The sequence below is a fragment of the Serinus canaria genome, chromosome 1 (genome assembly GCF_022539315.1).
Source record: "Serinus canaria isolate serCan28SL12 chromosome 1, serCan2020, whole genome shotgun sequence".
Classification (NCBI taxonomy): Eukaryota; Metazoa; Chordata; class Aves; order Passeriformes; family Fringillidae; genus Serinus; species Serinus canaria.
In genome coordinates, this window is record NC_066313.1 from 29,582,495 (window position 1) to 29,601,677 (window position 19,183).

Consider the following 19,183-nt stretch of genomic DNA (forward strand, 5'->3'; position numbering starts at 1 on the left):
GCTCTATGAGCACTTCACTTACAAGGCAAAATGAAAAAGCCTAAGGTGGCTTGCGGTTTCTCCCCTAATTAAACTGTCACAGTGGTCTTCTTTGCTGCAGGAACACCACCTCTGTGTTTATAATTATATGCTGTCTAGCAAAACTCCCTTTTCTACCTGCTTTATGATTCTAGAACATACAGGAGGAGCCATAGTGGTAAGGTCTCCTTACCTCCTAGACTTCCTTACTCATACCAAATGCACTGCAGAGCACTAACTAGTCCATTAAGAATCATCATCGTTTAATTTAATGAGCAGCAGTTTGTTTTTAGGAAGCACCATCAAGCCTTTTATCACATCATTTACTCAGATTCCAATCATACTTACTGTATGTCAGTAGAGAAAAGAAAGCTCTATAGGACTGGCACAAAGGAACTGCTGTTTCTGCAATATATTCCAACCAAATCTGCATTAGCGCTCAGTTAAATAAAGCCCATGAGCCAAGTGAACTATTTTTACTCCACTGAACAAAAGGAAATATAACAACATCATTTATTACAGTGGCAGGCCCACTTTAAAGCACTATGTAATTAGGAGTAGGAGTTAATTGCAAGGCTAGATATGGCAGGCAAGGTTTTCCTCAACATCTTTGAGCAAGGCTTTTCAGGGGCACAGAGCTTCTTACCCTCTGTTCTTGCTACAGTGACCTTAGCAGCTTTCAGGAGGATGCATGGATCTTCACTGCTACCTATTTAAAACTCATTCTTTCTCAAGAAGCAGGAACACTGTAGCCATAAAACCCAACCCAGAGGAGACTGACTGAGCTCCCATTCACAGCCCTCTCAGCATCTGAAGCAAGTGACTTGCTAATTTCCATCCAATTCCCAGTGGACAAGCATCTACATCATACAATTAGCGACAATATGAACTGCACATTCAGCAGAATTGGGATTTCACTGATGGATGGATTACGATGGATTGCCAGTATGCATGTTTTATTCATCTCAAGACTGCTTTGTCAGATTGATGCTTGTCCTCTGTGTAGTTAAAATGCTAAAAATCTTTTTATGGCCACTACTGGGCAGACAAGAAGCTCTATAGACAATGTTGTATCTTTGCTAAGGGGCAGATAAAACTCAACCGATTTCCAAAATGAAGACAACAACCAAAGACAGATGCTCCAGGAAGCTGTATGAGTTAAGGCATTTTGTTCAGTACAGCATTCCCTCCCATTGCTCCAAGTCACCTTGCTCAAGTCCTACAGCTACTTGCTCCTAAGGCTACCAGCATAAGAATTAGGAAAGCACAGCATGCTGCAAGTCCAGGTGCAGTTTTCTGATCATCCTCCCCGAATTCCAGCAATTAAGAGTCAAGAATGTTTGCAGCAGGCTGTTATAGAGATATGGTACCTACCCACAACCCAAAGCTCTCTCAGTGTTTTGGCCACACAAACCCAGCACACACCTCAGGTTATCTGACCACACTCCCTCTCTCCTATCCAAGGCAAGACAGTATAAAAGAATACTTTAAATTCTGTAACTAGCATACCATAATTTCACCTCTACAGTAACAGCTCTGTTTGCTAAAAAAACTCAAGACATGAACAGGGCAGTTAGTTTTGGAAACAGTTATTGCACAGCTCTCAGGCAATCCCAGGTTTGGTCCCTGAGCACACCCAGGAGCAATGCATGGGGATGCACTTCTCAAACCAATTTTTCCCCCTTCACTTTATGCCATTTACACTTGTCTCAAGGAAAGTGCTGCCTTCCTCTTTACTAACAGTTCATACTTATATGAATGTGTGAATAGCCTGCACTAACTCCATCTTTTCTGTTCTTACACTGATTGCAGAGGGACTCAGTGAAGTAAAATACATTTGCTGCAGGAAAGGAGATCCTTCAAATCAATCCACAATACAGCTTAAGTGAACTGTCTCCTTTGCAAGTATGAGGCTGCTTCTTCCACTCTTTCCAGCTGTTTCTTTCGGCTCCAGTAGTCACAGAATCACAGAAAAGGCTTGGGTTGGAAGGGCCCTTAAAAATCAACTAAGTCCAGCCCCTCTGCCATGTGCAGCTATTCCTCCCAGCAAATCAAGTTGCTCAGGGCCCCGTCCAACTTTTTGTTCTATTCCTGGGTATTCTTGTACTGCTGGTATTTGCAGGTGCTGATTCACAGCCTCCCAACGTAAGCATGTTTGGCTGCTTTTATTTTTAAGAAAAAATCTCTTCAGGCTGGAAATAACTCTTGCTTTCCTGTGAACACTCTTCAATGTACATCTAGTTTTATCTGAGGAGCTTAAATATTCTACATTGACAGAACTTTTGTCAATCTCTGCTACTCTATTAAAATGTTATACAGCAGACATCTAAACTTATGGCCTTCTTTATAAGGTCCCTTTTAGCTTTGAAACAAGAAGTTGGATTTAAGCCTAATATATATTCTTTAAACTTACAGCATGGTTTGAATTTACATCCCACACAGGTGAAATTTGCCCAAAGGGTTTCAATTTGTAAAGATAACTAAAAATCTGCAAAAAAATAATGCTTTATTTCTGACAAAATTTAACCAAGATGTCTTAAACAGAAGTAGTCAAATCCAAAATCACTTTTTAAAATGGGCTCTCAAAAAGAAGCCCTAAGCAAATAATCCTGTAATTCTGTCATTTTAGTATCTTGTGTTGTCAGCAGACAGCTTCCATCTTAGATCTGAGATGATGTATTGCCTCTGACCCCAGTCCACAGGCTCCCAACCTTTTCTGGCCCATGGAGGATCTGGACTCTGGATATTTCCCTGGAGATTCATTACCTGCTTCTTCCTCAGAGGCTGAGATTATTGGCATTTTTCTCAGACTATATTTCTAACCATTTAAAAGACCTGTCAGGACAGAGAAATAAATACATACCAAAAAATAACAATTCATCAGAGTCTGTGTCAAGATATTACAGGTAAAGGGAAGACCTAAGTTTTGGCTAATGCCTTTAAAGACCATTTTCTATCTTGCATGCCTGTAAATCATTTACAGAGCATTCCACACCCTCTTTTAATGCCAGTATCCCCCAGGGAGAAGGTGGATTAGAATATTGGTATCTTTAATTTAGGAGGCAATTAGACCAACAACAACAAACCAGAGCCATATGTATGCTCAAAACAATCTAGTTAGAACTCTATTTTAATTAAAAATCAGTAAAATAATCCCATTATGCCAAGAATTGCTTTAGGCATGGTTCCAATCCAGCATATCTTTTTCTTTAGTATTTTAGTTCCACACAGAGAAAGTGACTGAAGTAACACTGTAGACTACCATAATGGTCCTTCCTGTACAGCAAATCCCTCTTCCAGTGAGAGAGCTTGGGAAGATACAGAAATAAATGTTCCAATGTCAGTCAGCCACTTGGTAAGCCACTTAATAAAAGAAACAAAAAGAAACCTGCTAAAATAAAAGCAGCCTACATCTCAGGCCACTGTGACCAGCAGGTAGAAGAAGGCAATTCTCCACTTCTGCTCCACTCTGGTGACACCCCACCTGGAATGCTGCATCCTGCTCTGGGGACCTCAGTGTTAGAGGGACATGGGCGTGCTGGAGCAAAACTGGAAGAGACCAGAATGATGCTCAGAGGGCCAGAGCACCTCTGCTATGCAGACAGGCTAAGAGAGCTGGGATTGTTCAGCCTGGAGAAGGGAAGGCTCCACAGAGATTTTAGAGCACCTTCCAGTACCTAAAGGGGCTGCAATAGAGCTGGAGAGGGACTTTGGACCAGGGCATGGAGTTACAGGACAAGGGGGAATGGCCACAAGACAGAGGGCAGGTTTAGATCAGATACTAGGAAGAAATTCTTTCTTGTGAGAGTGGTGAGCCACTGAAACAGGCTGCCCAAGAAGCCTGTTCATATCTGTGGATATCACATCCTTGGAAGTCTTCAAGGCCAGGCTGGATGGGGCTTTGAGAAACCTGGCTCAGGGGAGGGCAGTCCCCACGGCAAGGGGCTGAAACTGGATGAGCATTGGGGTTCCTTCCAACACAAACCATCCTAGGAGTCTGTGAAATCCAGTTTCTCCAGTCTTCATCCCACTACTTGCAAACCTCACCTTAAAGGGCACGTGATTCCTCATATTTCCCCCTTTTGCCTCCTTTGTCACAAAGTAACATGCACCTCTGCTACAGTTGCACAATTTACACAGTTTTGTTTTTTTAAAAACAGAGAAAATAAATATTTCCCATAGCATCTTTCATTTCTGGATTTGTTCTTACATGGTCTGTGGGGTCCTGCTGCATAACAAGCATTTTATCCATGGCAAAGACCAGCAGCACAGCTGCCAGAGCCAGTCACCTCCCTGCATCACTGAACTGGGGAAGGGGGCAGAAGGAGCAGGGCAGAGGTCTGTCCTACAGAAGAGAGTGTGGATGTATAAACATGTATATCCACACACATTTATGTGTGCATGTAACTTGCACCACCCAAGTTCACTCACTTTTCTTGTTTACTCCCAGACAGTGAGTATGCATCATGTGATATGAGCAGTTATAAAACATAGTTATCCTCAAGTGACAAAGTACCAAAAAGAAAAACAGTTGTGGAAAGTTTTAAAGTACCACAGACTGCTGTAAAATAATATAATTTGGTATTGTGCCTTGCCCAGTTATTTCTGTAAGCATTCATACACCGGATCTTGTTTGTATTAACTGGAATCTATCTTAAATTATAAAAGAAATGAACTTATTCCCCCGAGGCATGTAAACAAGGCTGTTGCCCAGATCCATGTTGCCCTAATGCACATCAACCACTACTACCCACAGTACTGAAATATACCTGGGAATTAAATGAGGGGAAAAAAAAAACAACAAAAAAACAAAGACACTTCTTAAGGCCATTTTCCCTTCCAAGACACTTGTGGGAGGGAGGGCCCAGCAGTTTAGCAAAGGTTAACCTCACCAATTCCCTCCAGGCTTGTGCTGAATAAAGAAGAGATTCAAGATCTTGCAATTGCAGAAATAGAAATCCTCTATCCCAGACATTTTATTCTACCAGATCTACACACAAGACAGTGGTGGGTCCCCAGACCTTCACCACTCCTTATCCTGCAGAGCATTCAAGTCTGCCCAACTCAACCTTTCAATGCCTCTGGCCTTATTGGGAAGTAGAGAAGATATTGTCAACAGACAACAGTAATAAAGTTCCTAAACCACCTGGACTATTGTCACATTGTTTTTATAATTTGAGTGTGGAAGTCCAAGGAACTGATGGGTGGAATCAGGTTTTGCTCATCTTGGTGTTTTGTACTAGGACTAAACTTCATTGCAAAGCCCTCTTGCCTCTCCAAATAACACTGGGAAATAAGGCAGGATGGTTTCAGGGTTTGCAGAACCCTACCCCTAGGCAGAGCAGTAAAAGCAGCCTTGGGCTAAGGCTGGCTCAAAGGAGAAAGGTGTGGAGGGAGCCATGTCGTGGCAGTTCTGTGTTCCCCTTGGGATGCCTTTCGCAGCTGCCGTGTGCTCGGAGCCCTGGGCTTTGTGGTTTGCAGATAACCCTAGGTGGCGAATGTGTCCATGATTATGAAGAACTGGGAGGGTTTTTCTTATTACAGGCTTTCCACAGTCTTAAACTTTGAGAAACTGCCTGAAGAGACAAAAGCTCGCTGCTTGCTGCCAAGACAGGATGGGGGGCAGACCCAGAGTAGTCTCCATGTGACAGAGGTGGGCAAATGACCCTTACACTCCAAAACAAAATCACTACAAAGAAGCAAGGTCTTAGACCTCAGAAATTCTTACAGGACACAGTCAGGAAGCCAGAGCAAGTTGGCTTTGCATGCCTGCAGGATTAAGCACAGCCATCCAACGCCATGCCACAGTCCTGCAGGATCAGGATCCCCACTGGGCTGCAGCCTGGAGGTGACTAGAGCCAAAGCCCATCCCACCTACACACACAAACCCAGCACAGAAAATTGCATCACGAGTCCACAGGACCATATGGCAAGAGCACCTCTGAAGGTGGAAATCAGGCAGCCATGAGTAGCAAGCTGACAGAAGAGGTAATATTTGCCCTGAACCTTTTCTGTATCATTAGTGCTTGTGTTAATTATGCTAACCAACAGCAACAGTCACTCTGATGGGAGGGCTGAACAGAAGTGACACAGCTGTCAAATCCATTCAAATAACTAAAGCCTTAAAAGTTCATCCTTTTGGGGGCAGAACAGAATCCATACAGCAAGATGCAGAGGATTGCAGCTTTTTTAGGGCAGAAAGTTTCAGAGAGCAAGTACAGCTGACACAGACATTAAAAAACCAAGCGAGTTTGCCTGTTTCTCAGGGGGATTTAAACAGCAGGTGAGTGGGGCTGGTCTGTGGGACATGACCCTTTCTTATTTCAGCTATTTAGATGCAAATTGGTCCCCCTCCCTCCCCCTCTCAACACCATCTGTTAGCCCAGAGGTTTAGATGTGCCTAGGATGTAGGTTTTGGGGGAGGGGGATATAGATAAAGCATTGAGAGAATTTTGGTTGATGCCCCTATTTCCTCTAGGGCACATTATTGGATAGAAAAAGAAAATTTACTTTGCAATACTATAAAATAACCTTGGGATTCTTCCCTCATTCTACAGCACTTTTTTTACTGACCCCACGGATTTCCTGCCCTAGAAAGCATTCCTTGTCCTGCTTTTGGCCAACAAGCCACATTATATAGTGACATTTATAGCAGGTTGCTATGGTGTTAGCAAAGGGCAAGAGCTGGTATTGCATGAAGTATCAGAGATTCAAGGAATGAAAGTCCTAAATAATAATAATGAAGTCCTTTACTACAAGGCACAGCATTTAATGTTCTGTTAGTGCTAGTGAAGCTGCCTCATTTCTGTCTGACTTTCCCACGTGAACAGCAATGTACTTTCTAGAGCTGTTGAGAGATTTGATTCATTATGTACTTCAGCTAGGGCTCTGAATTCTTTCTAAAGGAAAGATTATGGTGGCAGCAGAAAGCTAATTTTCAGGAAGTTTGAAGATGATACAGTATTGGAAATGGTGGCTAACAGACCAGGAAGGCCACTCAGAGGGATGTGGACAGGCTGCAGAAATGGGCCAACACCAACTTTTGCAGTTCAACAAAGGAAAATGCAAAGCTCTGCTGCTCAGGAGCACATACTGGGAGCCAAAAGACAAAAAGGAAGCAGAAAAAGCAGAGGAAGGCCTGAGATTCCTGGTGGACATCAAGTTGACCATGAGCCTCCAAACCACATTTGTAGCAAAGAAGTTCAACAGCATGGGGGCTGCACTAGGGAAAACAACTTCCAGTAGGTCAAGTGAGGGGAACCTTCCCCTCTGCTGAGGGCTGGTGAGACAAATCTGGAGCACTGGGAGAAGTCCTTCCCTCCCCAGTGCAACAGAGACATGGACATACTGCTGAGAGTCCAGCAAAGGTTCACAAAGACAATCAAGGGACTGGAGTACCTGGCATTTAAGAAGAGGCTGAAGGAGCTGGGACTCTTCAGCCTGGAGAAGAAAAAGTTCAGAGGGGTCTTATCAATGTGCATAAATACCTGATGGAGATGTAAAGAAGATGAAACCAGGCTCCTCTTGGTGGTATCCAGCAACAGGACAAGAGCCAGTGGGCACAAACTGAAATACAGGAAATTCCATTTAAATGTAAGAACAAACCCAACAACAAAACCACACTTTTTTTCAGGGTGGGGATGAGAGGAGATGGACACAAAATCACAGAACTCAGAAAACCACAGGTTGCTCAGGAAGATAATGGGAATTTCTATCCTTGGGCATGCTCAGAACTCCACTGGATATGCCCACTGAGCTGAGTGTTTCAGCTGCCACCACATTAGGTGGGGAATTGGAATAGACTATCCACACAGAGGCTCCTGCCATTACAAGCCACATTACATTCTGCAATTACAAGCCACACAAACTGACAGGGAGGCTTTAAAGAAGAGAGACACACATCATCATTCAAACTACTTGTCTGAAGCACGTTTTTACTCCTTAGTATCCAAGGCCCCAGTTTAGTGATGAAGACAAATTAAAAGTGGTTGTGACAACCTTGAGCAGAAAACCAGCAGAATAGCTGGGATCAGTACCATAACACCCTCATTATGAAATTTAGTGTGTGGAGTACAGTTCCAGTACTTGGGAGATGCCAGCTCTTGTCCCAGTTCTCACAGACCTCATTTGTGATCTTGGAGGCACAAGAGGGGGAGAAAGCCAAAGTACTTTTGTCTGCTTGGCCCTCCTCCTATCAGTCAATCACTTCTTTAAAGGAAAGGAAATTCAGGTGGTTAGAGAACACACAGCATGAGATGAAGCCCTTCCAGCTGCTTCTGCAATTTCAGTTTGCACAAGAAACATATTCCCAGGAAGAGAAAAAAAGGGAAAAGAGAGCTGTGTACACAATCCAGAGGGGGAACTCAGAGGTAAAGGGGGCATGGAAGGATTTGAAAACCATTCTTCCCCCTTGAAGTCCCAGTGATGGGACAGAAGAGCCCTCCTGAGCTTGAAATATGAATAGGCAGTGACCACCTAAGGGGAAATGGGCAAGAAAAACAATACAGTGTGGGCTTCAGAGCCTCAGTCACAAGTGAGCAATTTCTTGAGGTACCCTTACATAACATTTGAGACTGACATCAAGTTGGGTTCAGTCAGACTTTAATTTTGATGCTCCACTGAGGTGCAGGAAAGAGGCTCTTCAGCTGGGAAGACCTTGTGCCAGCCAAGGTTTGCACAGCAACATTTTCTGGAGGGATTTGAGCCTTTTTCTTTTCTTGCTGTTGAAATATTGTTCGATTTTCTGAAGTGTTGCCAACACAAACACAATATCTTCCCTCCTTCTTGCATAGAGAGACGAGACCAGAACAACTTATGATCTCAATCACTTGGTGATAGTCAGAAAATTCAGGTACCTACTTCCAGACTCTTGACTTCTAAAATCCATTTAATTCAATTTTGCTGGAAAGCAATATACTGACAAAAGTTGCAGAGATTTCATAGAAACAGCCTCCTAAAAATACAAATCAGTTACCTGAGCAAACAATTTCAATAAATTTATGCTGGTAATTTGAAAGAGTTTAATTTTTTCCATTTAAAATACATGGGGTTATATATTTTCCATTTATGAAAAGCAGAGTTTTCAGAACATCAGTGTTTCCTCTACAGAACGAGTGTCTTCTTGGTGCACTGCTCTAAATCACCAGCTAATTTCTGTTTCCAGATCTCTGGCATTTCACCAGCAATACTGAGAATCTAAAGAACAGTTACTGGAAATGTTTTTGGTTAACTTCTTGTTCACAAATCACAGCACATGTACAAACTTTAAGGGCTGCAATCCTGCAGTTTGATCTCTAGTACAAGACAGAGGCATGAAGTCTCAGTCTCCCTTACTTTTCCAGGACAGAAAGGTCATCTGTAATAGCTGAGGGGTACTTGGCCTTAATGCCAGCAAGCCACCCACTGGAAACAGTGGGAGTTTAGCCCAAATTAGGATTTCAGGATTTGTCCCTGTAACACTTCCCACACAGTACTACCTGACAGCTTCTGAAAACTGGCAAAATGTGAGGGACATGCCAACACCATCCCAGATGAGGTTTCCAAGGGTGTGTTGAATTGAACCAACACCAGTCTGCATATGCACATATTCTCACAACTCCAAGGGGGTTTAGCATGCTGATTTTAAAAGCACAGTGGCTAAAACCACCTCTCTAACAGCTATTCAATGCCAAATAAACCACACTTTAAAACAGCCCCAACCACAAAGCAGTTGCATTCAGGGTATCATTTAACTTGTGCAATAATGCCCCCACCTTCACATGCTTTTCTAGAATTTTTATCCAGCACCCAAATCCCTATCTTTTCCCTCCAGAACTATCATCCCCTACACAACTTGGGACAAGGTGGATGGGTTTACAGCAAGGAGGCACTGAGGGCTGAGAGGCCAGTTTCTGCCCACACAGTGCCTTTGAACCCAAATCTGATAGTGCTGATGCTCAGGAAACCAGTTTACCACTGGCTGATGAACTTTCCCATCCCTGTCCCACTCTTAACTGTGCAAATATTGACCAGGTAAGGATGTGCCAGAGCTGAGAGCTTCTCCTGAGGGAAACATGTCTATGAGCCCTATTCAACCTGCCCTTGATCCTGCAGGGAGTTGAGGAACTCAGATATTCCAGGGGCCAAAGGCTTTGTACAGTATCACTGCTCTGAATGGGGGGCCTGGGTCCTGCCCAAACCAAAGCCCCTGGTTTTACAGACAACAGCATAAGGTCTGTAGCATCTAATTCTTTAAAAGATCCTTTATTTGGATGCCTGGAGGCAGAAGGGCTTTGCACAAGACAGAGTCAACACCTATGATGCAAGTCAGTTCGTATCCTTGTAAATAACCAATGCAGCAACTGGGATACAGCAGGTAAGAGGAACAGCCTCTAGGTACCACAGCATCTCCCTGACAGCAACCAACAGAAAATAACCCAAACAAATGATAAAAAGAAAAAAAAAGCTTAAAAGACAGTCAGTCAAGGACAGTGGGGCTTTCAGAGACTGAAACAATTCATTTTGGAGCAAGAGCACAGCTAAGTAGACACTGATGCTGTTCTTCAGCACACTGCTGAAGAAACAAGACAGGTACCATTCTAAAAGCAGCAATTAGTTAGCAAATGACAGAAGACTTCCACAGGTTATTTGCTATGCTTGCATTTTTCCCTGAAACTAGTCATTTTTAAGAGAATCCAGATGCAGGAGAAGGAAAGAAGCCTGACTCAAAGAACAAAAAAACCCACCAAATCAAATAGGAAAAAAAAAAAAAAAATCCCATAGTTGTCCTGCTTATGACTTACATTCTCAAGACAGGAAAACTTTGGAGCAGCAAAAGCCTCTCTGCCCTTCACTTCACAAACCCTTGATATCATAATCACATTTTTAAAATATTGCCTTCTTGAATGATGCAGATTAAAAGGCCTAAGTAATTCTCTGCCATAGTATTGAAAACCACACACCAGCACAAACCAGCATTTATCACATGCAAGTCCATTAAACTATTACTTACAGTGCAATAAATTGTATCCACACAGATACCACTGTCACTGCTGAGCACAAAACTGAGGAAATTCCTCGTCCCTGGCCCCTGGGGTTTCAGTGAGAGAAGCTGAAGTGCTCCTGCTTGCAGCAGGGTTTTGTCCTGCAGAAACACTGCAGAATCTCACCTAACACAGCACTTATCCTGTAATTATCATGCACACTTTATAGTCAGTGAAACAAAAGGGAACTTTCATTTCAAAAGTAGTTTTTAAAGCAAAAACAGAGGAAAGCTTTTCAAATGATGACTGTGAAAGGACAAGGACAGAAGATTGTGCATTTTTATAAGTCAGTAAAGCAGTGCTGAAACAACTGTGGCAGAGGATGGTCATGGGAGACCAGAGTTCATTTGCCACACCAAAAGTAGGTTTATTTTCACAGACTTAATGCACAGACACAGTCCCAAACAAGAAGGCAGCCTGACAAGACAGAACAAGACACCCAGCTGGCTCCACAGTCTAGACAAGAACTTGCTTCTCTGAAGCTTTTCTATTTTCCCTTCCTCTTCCAGAGTTAAAATTGGAATGGTATCAGTTCCTTTCCCAAATGGAAAGCCCTCTGAGAGCAAAGCAGATTTTGAAGCTTTCTAGCAACTACACAGATCAGGCCGCCAGAGCTTGCTGCTTACATGTCTGTGTGCTCAGGGCATCTGCAGGGTAGTCTTGGGATCAGAGCAGAGCTACAGTTGGATGCTCTCCAGAGGTATTTTGGGAGAACAGAATCAAATTGCCACACAAATGTAATTGCCAAGTTTCCGTCTACTGTTTCAGCAATTTGCTTGACACGTTTAATTTCAGAGGAGAGAGTGGTAGAGTAATGTGTTGTTTTTATTAATATGTCCAAATTCCTTAACACAGCATTCATATCTTTGGTATGGTGCAGGACTCTTTCAAGTTCTGCTTTTGATAACAGAAAGCATTACAAGTTCTTCGTGCTGCCTGGAAAAAATATTTGGATAGACTGAGTTTAGGGCAGTCATTGAGAAAGGTGCAAAGCAATATTCTTAAATCACCTATTTAAACTACCTATCAAAAATCTGCATATCTGGAGCAGAGAATTTTGGTCCTCTGCCTTCTTTTCAGCAGTCCATTCAGAAAGTCAACCTTCCAGACACCTGTTGAACATCTGGTCACTTATTTACCTGATGCTTTCAATTCCTGTGGCCCTCACAGAGCTATCATATGTGGGAAAAGAAGATTTCCCTGCCTTCTACCCCACTGAATTTAAGAGAGTTCAAATTCTGACCCCTTTTGAAAAGCCTGTCCAAGATCAGCATGTTTCTATGCTCCCATCACCAACTCATTGTCCATCCAGCTCTTGCCCATTGCACCTCTTCATTTCCAAGCTTACAGACATCTCACAGCATCCCAGAGAATGCACTGAGAGCATCTGAAAGCATCAATATGCATTTGGATCACCTTTTAAACCCACAAGGCATCCACTGTCAGAAGATCCATAAAGAAAGTCTGTGTGTGTGACTTCCTCTTCACCATTTCTTTTTAAAAATGTTTCAGCCCCAATTCCCCCAGAACCGGAACGTCACTTGAGGAAGACTGTTTGCCTTCAGAGCTACATGAGAATTCAGGTTTTCAAGCAAAGCTGAGCTATCAAAAACCAAGTTGCTTATACATTTAGTTTCCATTATAGAGAAGTAGTACAATGTTTCTGTTACACTCTGCACATGTAAACTGTTCCTCTTCTTCAACACTGCAGAGCAAAGAAGTCAGTAAATTTTTAATCTAAAAAGTGAGAAGAGATTACAGACCTCTAAAAAAAATACAAAAGCCATGTCATTCTGTACCGCTGTTCACAAGAAATGAGTTCTACCTTCAGGAGCCTGTCATTTGGATTACTAATTTTTTTGAATGTGAAAGGGCTGTATCCCAACACTGACTTTCAAGCCTAAGAGCATTTTGGTCTGAAGATGACTGACCCTAGCAAAAAAAAAATCAAGCTAAAGACTGCAGGAAGTGGCTTCAGACCTTTTTAACAGGTATATGATTTCAAGCACCAGTTTGATATTAGGTTGAACATCCAATGGCACAGGAAGCACCAACTTTAAGCTAAAGATAGAGCACGTCCCAGCTTATAGTTGTATAGAGGCAACAAAAAATCATTCTTCCTCCCCAGCTATCTGAAGTTCTTTCCTTTCTTGAATCCTTATAGAAGGGCATTTTTCCAGCTCTATTCCACTTTACATGGGATTCCATGTAAGTAGAAATTCCACCTTTCACATTACTTTTTGGCACAATCTTCACACAGGAAGATAGATTTAAAGAGATATTGAGCTTGTAAAAACTGCACCTTCCTACTCCACAAGTTGGACAAAGTGTTCCAAAATCATACTCCATGTAGTAACAGTAAGATTTTACCAGTTCCCTCAGAGTTTTGAAGAGTGTATGAAAAATCATTTAGGTTTTCAAGTCACCAACACCACTGGCCCCATCAGCCTCACAGACTCAAGAGTGGTTTTACAATGAGTAGGTCACACTTCTTCAGGGAATCTCCAACTCCTGAGCAAGAACAATGCTGGCCAGAGCTGTGACAAAAGTGACAGGCAGCACTTGAGCACAATCTGGTCAACAGCTACTGCTTGGAGATACCATGAGAGCTCCACTAGAGATATTGGAGGAAATACTTTTGCAGAAATCCTCTCACAGGCACAAAGGTGGAGAAAGAAACAGCACAAAGCTCTCGAGCACTACTTTGCTTGTCCTTGTACAAATGAGAGAAACCCACAGGAGCACAGACTCCAGCAAAAGCCACTCATGAACACTGCAGTCTTTCAGTACCCAAATACTGTCTACAAGAAATGTGGAGGGAAACACTTTACAAGGGATGTAGTGATAAGACAAGAGGCAAAGGCTTCAAACTGACAGAAGGCAGGTTTAGATTGAATATTAGGAAGAAATTTTGTACTGTGAGAGTGGTGAGGCACTGGCACAGGTTGCCCAGAGAGGCTGTGGATGCTCCATCCCTGGGAGTGTTCAAGGCCAGGTTGGATGAGGCTTTGAACAACCTGGTCTAGTGAAAGGCTTCCCTGCCCATGGCAGAGGGTTGGAATGAGATCATCTTTGAGGTCCCTTCCCACTCAAACCATTCTGTGATAGATACCCTGGCTCCAGGCAGCTTGACTGGTTCAGCCATGACACTGCCCTTGCTCCAAATACACCTCTAACAGCGGTGAAGACTGAGCTACAAAGACAAGCACAAAGCCAGGTGACACAGATTTCAACGTGATAACACAGTTTCAACAGACATTCAAGCACAGCCCCAGTTTCCTCTAAAAATGAAAGGTTTCAGTGAGATAACTCAAGCAATTAAACCTACACAAAGCCTTGAGTCTCTTGCTGGGTCAAGATCCAGCTGATTCCAAGAATCTGTATGCAGGCTGCTTACCCAGAAATTAACCTACTGCCTCAGAAAGCATTGCTTAATTTAGAAGAGTGATTACTTACAGCACCTGCTGCTGGCTTCGCAGCTCCATACGCCAGCTTCTCCAAAATTAATGCTAACTCTTCTAAAATTATTTACATAAGTCATTAAGGAAAGAACTAAAAAAACTGTGCTAAATGTAAAACATAATCAGCTGGGTTATCAGCAGCCATTGAAACTGTAATTTCCAAAGTAAATAGTGTGAGTTAAGGCAGTTTGAGCTGAAGTTGCACAGGCAGTCCTTGTGGCAGAGTCCCTTCCTCAGCCAGGAATAAACAGCAAACACTGCACAGGAGACACACACCAAATTGTCTGTGTACATGACACACCCCCTCAGAAGTGGCCCCACACAGCACAAGAACCTTTGCAAAAGAGGTGTCCTGGCTTTAAAGCCACATTATCTGAAAGCTTTAAATCTAAAGCCAAACCCACAATAGCCTTGTCACACAAGCAAAGAGCCTCTAGCAGTAGCTGAGGACTGAGATCAACAGGCAATGGAGAGAGGGAAAGAAGGGAAGAAAGGAGAACCAAAGAGCAGCTTGATTCCCAAGTCTTAGCCCTTCTCTAGAAGTTTCTGTTCACATCTACAGACAGAAACTCTAAATAAGTACACAGGCCCTAACAGGATATATCCAGGAATGCCATTGCAAGGCCAGGCTCAGTAATTTTTGATCAATCATGGCAACTGGCAGAAGGGCCCATAGACTGGAGGGAAGCAAATGTCAATCCTGATGTTCCAGAAGACACAAGGAACCACAGGTGTGCCTACAGGACCCTCACCAAGTTCAACAAGAAGAAACACAAAGTTCTGCACTCAGGGAGGAACAACCACAAGCACCTGGGTTCATCCAGATGGAAAACACTCAGGCAGAAAAGGACCTGGGGGTCCTGGAGGCCAGCAAGTTGAGCGTGAGCCAGCAGTGAGCACTTGCAGCCAAGAAGGCAAATGGCATCCTGGGCTGCATTAGGCCAAGTATTGCCAGCAGGTTCAAGGCAGATGATCCTTCCCTTCTCCTCAGCACTGGTGAAGGCACACCTGGAGTGCTGGGTCCAGTTTTGAGCTTTCCTCTATGAGAGGCACACAGGCCAGAGAGAGTCCAGCCAAGGGCTGCAAAGAGGCTGAGGGGAGCATCTCTTCAATGAGGAAAGGCTGGCAGAGCTGGGAGTGCTCAGCCGAGAGAAGTGCAGGCTCAGGGGGATCCTGGCAATGCCTATAAATACCTGCAGGGAGGATGCAAAGCAGATGGAACCAGGCTCTCACCAGGGATGCCCAGTGCCAGGGCCAGAGGCCATGGGCACAAAGTGAAACACAGAGGGCCCCTCTGAACATCAGGAAACACTTTTTCACTGTGAAGGTGACCAAGCACTGGCACGTGCTGGCCAGAAAGGTGGTGGAGTCTCCATCCTTGGGTATTCAAATGCTGTCTGGGCACAGTGGTGGGTAACTGGCTGTGGGTAGCCTTGCTCGATTACAGCAGGTTGGGCCAATAACCTCTGGAGTCCCCTTCCCTCAGCCAGTCTGTGAAGATTCTGTTGAGACACGTACCTAAAGGTGTACAGGCATCAAGAAGAGCCCTCCCAAGACACAATACAAACTTTTACCTCAATTTTAACTACCGAATGCACATTTTTATTTTGCTTGAAAAAATTGATTTTTCACTAATGGTAGCTGAGATATTATGTGCTTCCTTGAAGGAGAAGGGGTTCAGAATTAAAGATGGAACCCTTTACCACACAGGTCTGTTTCAGAGAAGAGTCAGCCCACTCACTTGTGTGCACACAAATTGGAAGCAATCCACATTTGGGGGCTTATTTCTTTTCCTAATCAAGACCGAGGTTATTTGCAAAAATCCGGCTGGAATCTTGAAACCCACTTCATGCACTCAGAAGGATTTTTTTCCAGCAACATTAAAAAGCAGTCGATGCCTGCTTCCTCCCCTGACCCATATATATCAAACTCTAAAAGCCACAAGCGGCCTATACAGAAAAGTTTGCCTCTTAGGAGATGGAACAAAGAACATAACATTCCTGTCTGAGTGCAACAAAAACAGTTTGAACAAGATCTCAAAAGGTCGCAGTCATTACAGCCTCCCAGAACTAGAGGCACCCAGTTGCAATTCAAGCTACACAGCTCATCTCTTTCAAGCCCAAAAGCTTGGCTAAGCTTGCAGGTCTTCTGGGGACACTGAGCAAAGCACCGGAGTGCCTCGGCTCCAGACACCGGCTGCCTCAGAAGCCAAAGCAAGCAAAGTGAAACTCAAAGTACTGAGGCTTAGGAGAGCTGTGTGGGCAAAATATGACTTCACCCATTGCTTTGCAGCTGTGTAGCAGGCCCAGAAAGCATCATACTTCATGTGATTCCTTAGGGTGTTCTTATTTCCTTGCTTATGGCTTATGTATTGAAGCATCTTCTAATCTGTACATCTTTCCAAAAGAGCCCACTATCTGCTGTTTCACAATGTACAATGAATTAATGAAGGTTTGATATAAATAAATAGCTTGGAATTATTTTAGAAGAGAAAATGCACAAGAGTTTCTCCAGAAAAGCATACAACTCCTCCTTCCCCCACCCCCTTGGCCAGCTACGCCTATACAAGACACTCATAAAACTTCAGGACCTTTTTCTAAATTTTAAGCACTGCACAGAAAAGCATTCATGCATAAAATACTACTCAGAGATAAAACGTTACTAATGTGGGTGAAAGAACAACTTCTGCCAGGTAACACAGAATATCTGAAGGTGCACAGTAGCTCCACTACCTTTCTATAAACTGAGGACTAGCTGAAGTGAGTTGAGAATGGTCACACAGGTTTACAGCAGAGAAGAAACACATCTGCCAGGTTTCTGTCTGTTCTGTTTCTGCACTTACAGCCCTCCAACCCTCTGTTAATTTTGCAAGCGACCCAGAGCAAGGCATGGAGCAGGGATCTGGTGCTGGAACAGGCTGCCAGGCAGAAGCTGCTGCAGCTGGTACCACTCTCAGAATGGAAACAGCTCAGAGAGCAGGAGGAACTGGCAGTGCTCTGCCATCCTTACCCATCTTCCGTGCAACTTTCCCAATCAGAGATATTGGCACTGCTCACTCTCTTTTGCCTTTCCACCTGAATGAGCCTCACAGATTTGTTCCTGGTTTAAACTACCAAGTGATTACAACACTTTACCCTACTCCCTATAGGGCTCAAGTTGCATAAAGCAGAGATTTGCATCACTGCTCCTGGCACAGCTTAGAGTGTTCTTGTTCCAACCACCTATGCCAGGAATGAAATTTTCATGTCACAGAATTATAGAGTCATTAAGATTGGAAAAAACACCTTTAAAATCATCAAGTCCAACTATCAACTCAGCACCACCACCCTCTTCACCATTAAACCATGTCCTCAAGTGCCATATTCACACATTTTCTGAACACTTCCGGGGATGGTGACTCCACCACTTGCTTAAGCAGTCTGTTCCAATGATTTATAACATTGTTGTGGGAAAAGAAAAATCCTAATATCTAATCTAAACCTCCCCTGGGATATCTTGAGGCCATTTCCTCATGTTCTGTTAAGATGAAGAAAATGGTCAGGCCTCTTTCTCTGGAAAAACATTTCACCATCAGACATTTCTCTACAGCTTCTGCACTCTGAGGTGCTTAAAGCCCTCAGCACATCCCCTCAGACTGCCATGACTGACACTGACCTTGTTCCCCACTCACCTCACACCAGGCTGAATCTGTTGACCTCCACTCCAAGCACATGCTCCAGTCTATGAACTCACCCCAGAGCAAGCACATCCAAGCTGTGACACGACCATCACATTCCTTTCTCTTTAAAGTGCACTCGTTTGTGCTGCTCTACTGAACAGCTGAAGGACATCTATTCCCACAGGCTTATCTTTGCCCCACCTCCTTGCTCATCTGTTTCCTCCTTCCCCAGGAGAGGGGTGGCAGATGCCCACCTGGGGCTGCAAAGCCCCAGCATCACCAGTTAATTCCCGTCAATTTTAACTTCCAAACACTTTTCACATCAATGGCATAAACTGCCACTTCAATGAAACATTAGGAGCTGAGCATCAAAACCCTCCTTTGATTCATATAAGATTCTGGTAAGAGAAGCCAATTTCTAGACACTCTCCAGAGCCAGCTCTTGGGGCAGAAGCAGAAATAGAACAAAACCAACATTGTCCAAAAGCAGTGGCATCGTGTCAAATCTCTCTAGGCTTTTGGCATCAGAAAAAATTGCCAGCTACCACCAGATCCAGCAGGAATCAAGCTGAAGGTCTCAGCTGTGCAGTCTGTCACCAGTCCAGCTTCTTCAAGCACACCAAGGTCCTGATAACAGGAGAGCAAAACCATCTCCAGTATGAGAGACTTTCTGAAAAGGGTGCTTGCTTCAGTCACCACAAACAAACAGCAGGTGCTAACAACATGCCAGCTTTGACTCACAAACTTCATTAGCCTCTTCACAGAGTTTGTGGTTTGTTTTTCAGATTTCTCTTTGTGCACAGTGAAAGAGATCCTCTTTTATTTGTATGCTCCACTTCCAGTACAGTTCCAGCAACAGCTGAGTTTTAACACCTTTATCTCTTTTTTTTTCTTAACAGGAAAATAAATAAACAAAAGGCCACATGCACACCCTGGATTTTCCCTCCTTAATGGTACAGAAACATTTTACTCGTCTGCTCCCTGTCCCTTCCAGGTTTTACAATTCAGAACAAATTTTAGCCAAC

General features: G+C 43.6%; 1 protein-coding gene across 7 annotated transcripts in view; it reads right to left on the bottom strand.

Moving 5' to 3' along the window:
- Positions 1–19,183, bottom strand: part of PAK1 (p21 (RAC1) activated kinase 1) — a 98,604-nt gene that overhangs the window by 38,109 nt on the left and 41,312 nt on the right. For 5 of the 7 annotated variants that reach the window (XM_018908341.3, XM_018908344.3, XM_018908342.3 and 2 more), the window contains one exon: positions 7,506–7,584. The exons of the other annotated variants lie outside the window; for them this stretch is intronic. The gene's annotated coding sequence lies outside the window, so the exon portion shown is untranslated. The remainder of the gene's footprint in view (positions 1–7,505; positions 7,585–19,183) is intronic. 7 annotated transcript variants of the gene reach the window in all.